Here is a 13,372-nt window from a genome sequence, read left to right on the forward strand (position 1 = left end):
GACAGGTGCGGGGAGACCGCAGCACCCCTGGGGGCAAGGCAGGCAAGGATGCACGGGGGGACCACAACCCCCATCACCAGGTCCGGACTAGGACGACCACCATTAACGATGGCCAGAGGAGGCGGAGAAATGCAATGGCAAGGTTGGGGACAGCGGCACGGCAGCGGACCCCCAACCACACCAACACAGGCCCCCGCAATACAGCACCACTCACTGGTGACTCGCCTCTCAGGATTGTGGAGGTCAGGGCAGCAGCGAGAGCCACCAAAGGATCACGCGTCCTCCAGGGGAATCACCGCAGCACAACACAGGAGCACAGGCCCAGCCCGCCTCACAACGAAATTCCTCAGCCGCCCGCCAAGCAGCAGGACCAGAGCAGGAGAGTCAGCAGGATGATGCCGTATGTTGCAGCTTGGCTGGCAGAGCCCACTAAAGTGCTGACCTGCTATTTTGCAGCCAGCCAAGCCACGCCCGCCGCGTATGCAAATTTATGGGATCTGTCTGCTTTTCTGCTTCTATCACCTACTTTATCAGGGGGGTGTTTCATGGGTGATGACCCACTTCCTTTTGTTGAGTAGTTACTCCCTGGTCTAAGATGGATGATTGTAGAAGAGTTGATCAGGGTTGATTGATTCGATTGATTGATTGATTGATTGATTGATTGATTGATTGTACACTTATACCGCGCATACTGTCACCCTACGGGCATCCTGGCGCTACAAACAACAGACTTAGACCAAGATGGAACCGGTCGCAACAGACTAGACCAAGGTGAAACAGGTCACAACCGAACAACATGGGGAGGGCAGAGCTTACACCTTAGGGAAAAGCCAAGTCTTCAAGTTCCAATGGAACTCAAGCAAGAAGTTGGCTTGTCTAAGGCTCAGAGGAAGTTCATTCCACAGCCTTGCGCCGGCCACACTGAATGCCCTACCGCCTAGCCTTGAGCGTTTGAACCGGGGAATCGTCAGCAGGCACGCACTGGAGGAGCGGAGTTGTCTCGTCCGGCGATACCATGAGAAACTTTCCTGAAAGGGGATGGGACCTTGGTTATGCGTCGCTCTAAAGACCAAGCACAGAGTCTTGAAGTGGACCCTCTCCCTGATCGGCAGCCAATGAAGCTCTTTCAAGGCCAGGGTAGAGGAAGAACTCCGTGACCTACCAAGGGCCAGTTTGGCTGCAGCAGACTGGATTCTTTGCAGACCCTGAAGAATGTAGGCAGGGGCCCCCAGATACAGGGAGTTGCAGTAATCCAGCCTGTTTCCCACAATGCTGCTTACTACCTGAGAACGAGCCTCCTTAGGAAGTAGAGGGAGTATTTTCCATACCATACGGATTAAGGCAAAGCAAACACTAGCGGTCTTGCTAGCCTGAGAATCCATCTGGAGGTCATCGTCAATCATCACCCCCAAATTGCGGACCTTCCTGACCGGTGTTAAAGGTTCCTCCTCTGGTGTAAGTCTAAAGCCGGATGGAAATTATCTAGCCAACCTGCCTGCAGAACAAAATACTACCTCGGTCTTTCCACTGTTAAATTGCAGTGAGTTCCTCCTGAGCCATTTAGACGTCTGCCGCATGCAATGCTGAAAGGCCTCCAGAGAAAGTGCATGATACCCTTCCAAAGAGAAGGATAGTTGTATATCATCGGCATAATTGACTAAACAGACCCCGGAGGACTTTATGATGGAAAGCAAGGGTTGCAGGTAGACATTAACCCCTTGGATGCTAATGACAAGGGTAACTCGTCATGGAGTTTCCATTGATTTCAATGGAAATTACATTGAAGAGCCGCCAAGAGCTTAGCATCCAAGTGGTTAAATAGAATGGGGCTAATCGCAGAGCCCTGCGCCACCCCATGGGCGACTAGAGATTTACCAGAGGAGAAAGGTGCTAAGGTTACCATCTGCTGTCGGCCTTCTAAATAAGATTGAAGCCACAGCAGCGCCCGGCCCTTCACTCCTATCCTGTTCAATCTTTCCACTAGTATAAGATGGTTCACCGTATCGAATGCGGCCGACATATCGAGAAGTACCAAAACTGTGGCATTCCCATTGTCGGCACGCATCCGCAGGTTGTCCATCATAGTGGTTAGAGCCGTCTCAGTCCCGTGTCCAGGGCGAAAGCTAAACTGAACTTTATCTAGAAGACTATTCTCCTCCAAGAAGCGAGACAGAGACCCACCGACCACCTTCTCTAGTATCTTCACCGAATAAGGGAGAAGTGAGATCGGTCTGAAATTTGCCGGTATTGACGGGTCTAAAGAAGATTTCTTAATTAGTGGGGACACCACGGCCAATTTCCAGCACTCCAGGACTGTACCTTCTACCAAAGACTGATTGCAAATCTGCCTCAGCCATGGAAAGTTATTGCGCCCAAGAGATTTCCATACCTTGTGGGGGAGAGGATCAAGGGGGGAGCCAGAGGATACTTTGTCACACAGACAGGCAAGCTCTTCCTCTGTTAAGGTCTGAAAAGTATCTAGATATAGTGTGGAGAAGTGTGGCTCACTGGTTAGAGGAGGCAGACCTGGAAGCAGAGGTCAGCCCGGGACCAGGGTTCAATTCCCGGCTCGGCGGGGTCTTGAGTCCTAAAATGTCCATGGACTCGATAATTCTTGCTCCGGTGCCTACTCGATTCACGGGTTCACACTCTGCGACTCTGGGCAATAGCTTGCTTAATCTCCACAACGGCCCCTCGCGGCGGGATGCCTTGCTTTCACCTTGCGTATACCCTGCCGGGGTTATCTCACAGGGGAATACCAGGACGGGTTCCCTAAGCAAGCGCTTAGAAACCGCTCGGTGATTTGCGCTATATAAATTCCTGTACATTTACATATACAGGTTGTTGTGAGACTACCTCAGTCCCTAAATCAGTCAATAGCATGCAGGTTTCTCACTATTTTAGTGATCTTATCCTGGAAGTGTAGGTCTATTTCGTTGCATAGTTGTTGAGATGCAACCACTTTGTTTTCCATGCAAGTAGGAGAAGAGAGATCCTTTATGATTTTAAAAAGTGCTTTAGTGCTATTAGGTGCCTGTAAGATGGAGCTGGCATAAAAACCTGCCTTGGCCCTAAGGATTTCCTCTTTGTATCACAGCTGTATTCGTCTAAGATCTTTCTTGTCGTTCTCATCATATCCTTTCCTCCATTTTCTTTCTGCCGTCTTCCGGCAGACACGGAGCTGTTTAAGCTCCTCGTTAAACCATGGAGCAGACATTTTACTTCTATTTTTTATAACCTTGATCGGGATTACCAGGTCCAAGATATTGCCTATGTGTTTTGTAAATACATTATAGTTTCCTTCTACGGTTAGCGTGGGATCAAAATTAGAAACGTGCGGATCGGAATTAGAGTACCTGACTTAATAAGTTTAACCCATTCCCTGCCCTTTCTATAAGACCTTTGCTGGCCAATGCTATCCCAAGAGATTGCCAGCCTGGTGTTGAACTGGACAAGGTAGTTATCAGATCAGGTCTGAGGTGTTATATTTAATAACCTAGTATTTGATGGATTAGAGAATACCAAGTCTAGGGTATGCCCTCCCTGATGTGTAGATCCTTCCACAAGTTGGTAGAGCTTCAAGTTCATGCATGCTTGCCTTAAGTCACGTAGATGGCTATTAACATTCCCATCTTCCCAGAGTTTAAAGTCTCCTAAAATGATCATATTGGAGTGCGTCAGGGCTAGATTAGTGACGAAATCAAGAAACCGTTGAAAATGTAAAGGCCCACCTGGAGGTCGATAGCACAACAATCCTGTGAGGAGGTTCCCGCTGGGGTAGTGTAGAGAAAACCCCCAACGATTCTACCCCCTCCACTTTGTCTGTCTGTAAGATTCTAAAATCCAGCTCCTCCTTAAATATCACCCCCACACCTCCGCCTCTGCCCGTGGTTCTAGGCTTATCAAGGAAGTTATAGCCAATGGGGCAGGCACAGCCGATATCAACAGCTGATTCTGCATTAGCCCACGTTTCTGTCAGAAACAGAGTGTCAAGTCCCAAGTCCTCTAGCAAGCTTGATACCTCAGCAGAGTGTTTAACCAGGGACCGGCTATTGATCAAGCCCCCAAGAAGAGTCTTGCCAGCCTTTCCCCCACAGACCCGAGCTGGAATTGCTGTGCATTTTAGCTTACCAAGCGTTGTCAGTTGATCTCTATCATAGGTTATACGTCCATGGGCACTATCAAGATGGGCAGCATTGCCGGCGCAGGGGGCCTCCCTGACGCGGACGGGGCAGACGGGCTTTCATCTGGCACCCCTCCGGCGCACATGTGGCGTGCACGCTGCGCGCGCGCTACGCGCTTGCATCTCCCCGCTTAAAAATGATGTCCTGGAGGAACTGGCAGAAAGCTAGAACGCTACTCAAAATGGCACCCGCAGATGTCAGCAAGCCCGACCCTCCCTCACACAAGATGGCGCCCACAAAAGTACTAGCCACGCCAAAGCGGCGGGTGATGAAAAGAACGTTTTTTAAAGTGCAGGTATGTGGATTACTATTTAGTAGTGATGTAGCATCAATCAGGGTTAATTAGCAAAATAAAATGACAATTTTTTAAACAAATAGCGAACAGCGAACACGGTGATTAAAAAGGGTGGAGATCCCTATAAGGTGCTCTACAACGTCCTGATAGCCGTGCAGTACTGCACTCTGGATCTGCGCACCTGCAACCCTTCCTGTTTAAATAGGTATCCTGAAGAAACTGGCAGACAGCTAGAGCGCTACTCAAAATGGCGCCCGCAGATGTCAGCAAGCCCGACTCTCCCTCACACAAGATGTCGCCCACAAGAGTACAAGCCACGCCAAAGCGGCGGGTGATGAAAATAACGTTTTTTAAAGTGCAGGTATGCGGATTACTATTTAGTAGTGATGTAGCATCAGAGTTAATTAGCAAAATAAAATGAAAATTTTTTAAACAAATAGCGAACAGCGAACACGGCGATTAAAATGGATGGAGATCCCTATAATGTGCTCTAAAACGTCCTGATAGCCGTGCAGTACTGCAGTCTGGCTGAGTAGACTTCAAACTGTCACTGGGTGTGATTCTTAGTGTAGTGTCATATAGTTACTGCTTGCCTATATACCGTGTTAAGTTAGCATGAGCTTATTAAATGTTTAAACACCATTTTACCTTTGACTGCTTCTGCACATGACACATAATTGTTGTTTTAGCTTTCAGTCTAGAAGAGCGTTGTGATTTACACGAGAATAATATGTTATTGCTTTGATATCAGCTTTGCTTAGTAAACTGTGTCTGTACAGTGAGTGCTGAAGGCTTCAAGGATAATTCGACACAGTGTTGTTGTGAGGTCTGATCTTCGCACCTTCCTAGACATAACATAAATGCAGCTGCTGCCAAAATCTGGCTTTAGGCGCGTTTTATATTGCTTTGCATAGAGCACACGAAACACACTTGATGGTGCTTCGCATGCAGAGAGCTGGTGGAAGATGATGTGATCCTTTACCACTAAGATCTTGAGGTATGGGGCCGCCCTGCTAAAACCCAATGAGACCTTCTTAGATATAATATATTATGCTAGTTAGGGAGGGTGAGAATCAGGTGTTGTTAATCCCTATTCATTTCAGCATTTTTAGTATGTTGTCACCTTTTGTATTCTATGGACTAGTAACTATGCTGATAACTTTGCTTCTTATAATATGTTTGCTTGTATTATCTAAGATACTTCGTTTGAGAACCCTGCATTAGTAAATAAATATTTCAAATATGCACGCGTCTTCATTTACTCCACGTTCTGGTTTGAAATGATTGTAAAACAAAAGAGTGTTCATGTATTCCACGTGACCTGAGGTATTCTAAGTTCATGTTCTGGTTTGTCTAAACATTGGGAGTTTGTAATGACCAATGAGACACTGTAGCCAGCTCAGTAAGGGGATTTTGGGTACTGAGGTGATTTTTGGCACACCCTAATTCACTGAGGTTCCAAGTCTCTATGCACAGTTCTGTAGGAGAACGGAATCCCTGCTACATGGCGCCCAACGTTGGTGGTCTTATTTCATGACACTCGAGTAGTACATCATTCAATCCTTAACCCCTTCATTGTCGTTTCCGGAGAACGGTGGTGTAGGAAATAACCTACCTATTTGGGAAATAGGTTTTTTTCAAGCTTCAATCTTTCTAAACGGTTTCCTTGAATTACATGCCCAGTTGTGCTACAAAGTTTCCTTTGTCTTTTTTTTCTTCTGTGTTGCCATGGCCAATGCAGTGGACATTCCGCAACATAGTCGCATTGTGATGCGCAATCATTTGCTGAATTATAATGTCCCTGTGGATGGCATGGCCGTGATAATGGTGGTGAGTGCGGAAGTAGCATTACCCTTACGAGATATTTTCCTCGTGGGTGACCTTCCCAGCTGTGGACGGAAATTCTGGTGTGTTCCACACATACACTCCCACTCCTGTGCCGAATGAATGTACTCGTATAGAACACAGGAAGTACCTATAGATACTTGGCAGCATCGCGTTTGGTTTGGTGGCTCCCTCCCCCACACTTTAGCAGCTCCGAGGTTAGGTCCTTTGTCCATTCCGGGCACAAATTGGCCTGTTTTGGCTGGATTTACTCCTCATCCTCAACACGGCAATTGTGCCGTTGTTGAACTAAGAAGACTACATGTAGTCTCAATTAGCGTTATTCGATCGTTGGTACAATACATAACCCGTAATCTCCCGGGAGGGGCCCTGGGTGGTGCGGCGCTTCCTGCAGGACAGGGCGGCATGAAGCTCAGTCTCATGATGGTCAATGCAGTGATGGGCAAGCATCCCCAGGATAAGGATGAATTTCCTTTCTGGCTTGCCGATAAATTTGACCAACTGGAAGCAGTATTTCCTAACACGACTCCTGGTGAAAAACACAGGATTCTGCCGATTTGTTTACCCAAGGACTTGGCCCCTGAAATCGGTGACTGTGAAACCTGGGGTAGAACATTTGCGGCGGTCTATGCAAGGTACTACGGCACTCCGTCTATGACTGTCCTGCCAGCGGTCCTTAAGCGTGTTCAGGATGAACACGGACCTGAGGCTGCGGTTGAATTGGGCATGCGCCTGTGTGGCACCTTTGATGTAGATTGTGATCTCATTCTTGCTAATGTCAAGGGGGATGCAGTGAACTTTCAGGTAGCCAATGCTTTGAAGGCGCTCCCCGATGCCGAAAAACCCCGACAGTTAGCGAGGATTATTATGGCGGCTTATAAAACCGTGGGCTGCAATAGTAGGGGTCTCAAGCTTTTTTCTATTATAGAAAAAACACAACCCCAAGGGCTGAAGTCTGACACAGACGTTCAGCCCAAGTCCAAAAAACAAAATTGGCCTAAAAAACAAAAACAGGGAAAGCAACAGCAACAGAAACAGGAGTCTCTTCCTGCATCTCCAGTGCCTGCCCCCACAGAACGTATTTATGACTTGCGCGATCGCGTGAAGATTAAATCACCTGATCGATTTCAGGTTTCTGATCAACGCTCTCCTCGTTCTTTTCAGGAGTCATCGGCCTCGTTGACCGGTGGTGGAGGAGGCGGAAGGGGTCAGTGGGGCCAGCAAGGACGTGACCAGCCGCGCCAAAAAGACATTGCAGAAAAGCAGGACGGCTCTACACCGAAAAGACCCCAGTTTCAAAAGAAGAAAGTCGCCGCTTTAACAGCGAGATATCCCACAGATAGTGAGAACGTGGCTTCGGAATCTGACATGGGCTCTGACCTTGCTGGACAGCGCGGCGGAGATTACCATAGTGCGAGAGGCCCTGCGTCCACTACTGAAGGTGACAGCGACTGACCGTTATGTTGTAGTAGAAACAGCTGAGACTAGAGTTGCTCCCCCTGACAGACTTTATGAAATTGTCCTGTTAATCGAAGGTGACATACAGCGTACCATAAAAGTGATATTTTGGGAAAATGTTTCGTCTACGTATGACATTTTGCTTTAGGAGGCTGACTGGCCCCCACCTTTTGTACTCACAGCTCCGCGATGGGAGGAGGTGATCCTCCCCACTTTCGCGCACACAGTCTCCTGGGAGCATGCGCTGCATTTTGCAGAAGAGTGGGATAAGGCTCTAGCGCCTGCTCTGTACCGTACACACTGTGGTTGGGATACATTTTCCCCACACCACGAGATTCCTTTGCGGTCTCAGCCTCAGCCTCAACCTCAATATCCCATAAGACATGAGGCTAAGGCTTCCGTTACGGAAATCCTTGAACAATTAGAGAATCAGATGTGATTGAAACGTGTGTGTCGCCGATGAATAACCCTCTTTTTACTGTGACCGAGCCTGACGGTTCGTATCGTGTGGTATTGGATTAGCGGTATTTAAACTCGCATTGCCGTACCTGTGCAGTACAGAATACTCACGGCTCTGCCTTGGTGGATAGTCTAGTGCGTAAGCGTTTTAAGACAACGCTTGACATATCCAACGGTTTTTATGCCCACCATTTGGATGGTCTGAGTTCCCAATGGACCTCCTTTACTTGCGGCGGTGTGCAAAAACAATTTTGGCGTTTGCCTATGGGCTACAAGAATAGTCCTGGGATTTTTACTGCCCGCATAGTCTCTCTTTTGGAGAGAGTCGACCCGGATGCATGCTCGTATGTGGATGACATTTATCTCACAGACGACGAACTTTGGGAGCATCTGTGTCGCGTTGACCGCTTAATTTGTAGCTTTGCAGACATGGGTTACAAATTCAACTTTGAAAAATCGCACGATGCTATGATGTCGTTGGGGGTCCAAGTCAAGTTTTCGTCTCCATACAGGCCTGAGGGTAACAGTGTAGTGGAATGAATGAACCGTGACTTAAAGCGTGCTCGTGCTGTCAATGATTAAAGCAATCATTGACAGCACGAGTTATAGGCGCTGGCAGGAACTGGCTGGCCCATCTCAATGGCGTGCAGCGTGCTCTAAATAATCTCCCTAGAAGGTCTCTGGGTGGGCGGACCCCATACGAAATGCTCTTTGGTATCAAGATGTTTGTCCATGACCTTGACGGTCTAGTCTGCGTGGCCCAAGCCACAACCTTTGACGTAGATGAACATTACAATGTTTTACAGGATCTACAAAAGACCAGAGACAGTCTTGCAAAGGAACATTTGCCCTCCACATCGGATGATGCGTTGCAAATCCCGGTAGTTGGCTGGCTACCCCAAGTTGGAGAACTGGTTCGAGAGAAGATCGATAACAAGAAAGAATTTGGTCCTTCCTATCGAGCTCCGGTTCCTGTCCTTGGCGTGAAGGGCACAAGAACAGTCATTTTACCACCACTTCCCGGTCGTAAGGAAAACAGGTTTATCTCAATTGACAATGTAAAAATACACAGAGTGGCCGATTCTTCTTAGTATGACACCGACAGTCTCCTGTCCTTCGATTGTGAAAAATTCTGTTTTGGCCCCTGCTTCTAATCCTGAGCCAGAGGTGGCCATTGACATGCCTACAATTTCCAGTCCTTTATTAAGTACTTTGCCTGGTACTAACATTGATGAAATTGATTACACTTACCCTACTGACTTATCTATGCCTGATCTGCAAACACATCTGGCCACAGAATCCAGATTTTCTTTTGACACTGTTTCGAATGCCTCAAAGAAGCCCTCACGATTTGCAGTTTATGCCAGTTTATTTAAAAAACATTTTTTGATTCCCCCTTGGACGTATATTTGGTTGGTACTTTTTTCAATTTACCTTTTTATGTCAATTGGTTTTGTGTTTTATTTTTTTCGAATCATCAATGGACACTTTGTCGAGGAGAGAACATGCATTCGACATCTAAATGGAACTTTGGCCCCCCTTTCCTCATCGCATTCAGCACACAGACTGAAGATTTGTACTTAGAATCTGCTAAATATGGTGAATTATTTTGCTTTTAACATTTTGGCAACCATTATCTGCATAAAACTAATTCCAGAAGGAGTACTGTAAATTATACACAATGGGAGCATTGCCCAGCTCCTTTACAAGGCAGTTCGAGTACTTTTTTGAAAAAGTACACTTATTTTTCCGACTTTAATCAGTCCAACCCCGCATCTTTTTATTTTAAATTGACTGAGAAGTCCATGTCCAAGGTTAGACTTACCGATACTAGGTTGTTGTACTCAAAGTCCTTTCTAGACAAGTTGGCTGTAGAAGGCTACGAGCTATGGAAGGAAACTGTTGACCTTAAATCTGTTTGGGGTTCTAAAAGCTGGCAGGTACAAGGCACTGAGGCTTTGCACCGAGCATGTCTCATCCCAAATCATATGTTGTTTTTTAATTCTACCATCTCGCAAACAACATGTTTTGGATTGGCTACTTCTAAAAAATTAAATACACCTACCGTCCCTGATCTAGAAGAATATTCTGGTTGGAGTAATATTACACAGTTTTCCATTAGGGAATTGCAAACTCTATTGCATAATGCGTCCTTTAACATATCCAGTTTGGAGCCAAAAGGTTGGCTGATGTGGCACAGAAGTGCTGATTCATGCCAGCACTGTTTTCTGGGTTTATCTGATGGCTTTAAACAGGTCAGACCTGATCTCCGCTTTGATACTGACCATTCTGTCACCACTTATTCAGTAGGCAAATTATGTCAAAATTGGCTGAAACATTCTACCTTGGCTGCAGTTAAACTGCATCTATCCAAGCTGAATGATGAAGTGGATTTAAATGATTTCATAAAAGGCCCGGCTAGTGGTAGATCTAAAAGATGGATATATGCAATCTACAATGAAATCTGGAAGACATCACAGATTGAGGCGGCTCCAAGCCTTAGAGCTATTGATCAAGCTAATTTACAAAAAGTGCTTGCAGTTGTAGATAACAGTATTAACATGCTTTCTTCCCGCATTTACACGTTGAATAACATTGTGTCTTCTGGTGTTGATATTGTGCAAGATGAAGTGTCTGTATTATACCATGGTCAGAATCAATTGCTTTCCATTATGCAATTTGCGTGGACCCTGCAGACGCTTAAATCTGGAAAAGTGCCTTGGAATTACATGAACTTGTCCTCCCTGTTTACCCCTTTTAATTTGACTGATAAGCAGCGCTTGCTTTCAATGCGAGATGCATCTTTTTCCATGTTACACATTGAAAGGTTGGAATCTTTACCGTTCTCTGTGGCAGAAGCCACTGCTGCAACGTGGCTTATCCACGGGTTAATCACGTTACCATTTGCTTTGTTTAAATTTACAAATTGTATGCGATATATTGCGATAGGCCGATATGAACCACTGGGTAGTTCATTTCTCCATGAAGCCTGGTCGCTTCCTTTTACTTACAGATGCCTGAAAGATGGACAAGAAGTATATCTTAAAGGTGAAGAATGCACAGAGACACCAGATCACTCATTAATGTGCAGGCACATTCAATTACACGGTTCTTGTAACCAAGAACTGCCTAATTTAGCCTGTGTTTTGAAAGGTACTCCGGTTCCCGCAATCGTCCCCACTTTCACATTACTGGCAAATGGCAGTTATTTACTTTTAAATAACGAGGATTGTTGTGGGTTAATTAGAGGTATTGCTTATGTGGTTACAGTGTCTGAACGAGTGATTTGCTGCAAGAATGTTTTGTAACCACCCCCGCATGGGAACTCGGATTTTTCCATCTGGCCGCGAATCCCAACCTTGACGGCAGAGTTCAATGGTATGAGTAGAATAAGAGCCCTTTTGTCCCAAAAAGAAGTGGCCCTGAGTTCGGCTCGTGAAACATTTGTCCTTCACGTAGCTAACACCTGCACAGATTTGCAGGCTCTTTTAAATACTGACTTGCCATTGCATTTCAGCGAGCTGATTCATTCAATCTTTAACGCGTCCTCCACTTCTAGCCTCGCACACTTTTTTAAGATAGTTAGCAGTAGTCTCGTGACTTCATTTGAAAAGATATTTGGAGTCATTCCTGCTTTCTTTCATTCTATATTTTCAAGCCTATTTGGAGGATTTCCTGTCTGCTGGCTGCAGGCGTCCTGGTGATATTTTGTTTCATTAGAAATGGATGCCGATCCTGTGTTACACCTGGCACTGTTTCGCAACAGGATGCTTGAGTACTATGGCAAATTGCCACTCGCGAATTTAAGCGTGGCATATGGATTATCGTTTCGATTTTCCTATTTCACATGTGTCCAGCCTGTGTTTTATTGCCTGAGCTGCGATTTCGAGTGGGCCCTTAATTTGTGTCTCTGCAAGACGGTGTCTCCTGACGTCGATTTTAATCATCTGATGAGACCCTTAGTTGCTCATGAGTTGTTTTGTTCGGACGAAAGGATTATGGCCTTGTTAGCGATGCATGGACTAAAGGGTCGGTGGAACATACTCGCGGCAGCGCAAGATTTCTTGGCACAGAGTTTTATTGAGAACCCACCGAGTTGTCCTCTGATGATGCTAGAGGCTCTGGTGCTGGAAGAGCACGTATGCTCTTCCCCCTATTAAATTGGATGGCTGAACTGTTTTCGGATGATGACAGTGACTTCCTGTTGGAGGCTGTTGCTGCATATTTTGCATATTCAGTCCTGTCCTAAATGCTTTCAAGGCTTTTGATGACAAACCGTTCTTACTTACACAATTTTTTTACAAATTATGTGTACATTTTTCACCACCCAGACCTATTGACTTGAGTAAAAGTGAACAATGGATTGGCAAGTTGGAATTTTTAAATTGACTTATGGAAACGTTCTTTCCACCGTTTTTAAATTTGACCTGGCTCATCGTTCTTGAACTCTGCGTTCATGATGTGCCCCTTGCCTTATCTTATCTTATCTTATCTTATCCGTGCTCGGATCATGGGGGGATGTCATATAGTTACTGCTTGCCTATATACCGTGTTAAGTTAGCATGAGCTTAATAAATGTTTAAACGCCATTTTACCTTTGGCTGTTTCTGCACACAACATATAATTGTTGTTTTAGCTTTCAGCCTAGAAGAGCGTTGTGATTTACACGAGAATAATATGTTATTGCTTTGATATCAGCTTTGCTTAGTAAACTGTGTCTGTACAGTGAGTGCTGAAGCCTTCAAGGATAACTCGACACAGTGTTGTTGTGAGGTCTGATCTTCGCACCTTCTTAGACATAACATAAATGCAGCTGCTGCCAAAATCTGGCATTAGGCGCGTTTTATATTGCTTTGCATAGAGCACACGAAACACACTTGATGGTGCTCCGCATGCAGAGAGCTGGTGGAAGATGATGTGATCCTTTACCACTAAGATCTTGAGGTATGGGTCCGCCCTGCTAAAACCCAATGAGACCTTCTTAGATATAATATATTTTGCTAGTTAGGGAGGGTGAGAATCAGGTGTTGTGAACCCCTATTAATTTCAGCATTTTTAGTATGGAGTCACCTTTTGTATTCTATGGACTAGTAACTATGCTGATAACTTTGCTTCTTATAATATGTTTGCT

At 45.7% G+C, this 13,372-nt stretch overlaps 1 protein-coding gene across 1 annotated transcript in view; it reads right to left on the reverse strand.

Moving 5' to 3' along the window:
* Positions 1–13,372, reverse strand: part of LOC144822597 (scavenger receptor cysteine-rich domain-containing protein DMBT1-like) — a 754,829-nt gene that overhangs the window by 261,946 nt on the left and 479,511 nt on the right. The gene's annotated exons all lie outside the window — the stretch shown is intronic.

The sequence above is a fragment of the Lissotriton helveticus genome, chromosome 3_1, assembly GCF_964261635.1.
Source record: "Lissotriton helveticus chromosome 3_1, aLisHel1.1, whole genome shotgun sequence".
NCBI classification, from domain to species: Eukaryota; Metazoa; Chordata; class Amphibia; order Caudata; family Salamandridae; genus Lissotriton; species Lissotriton helveticus.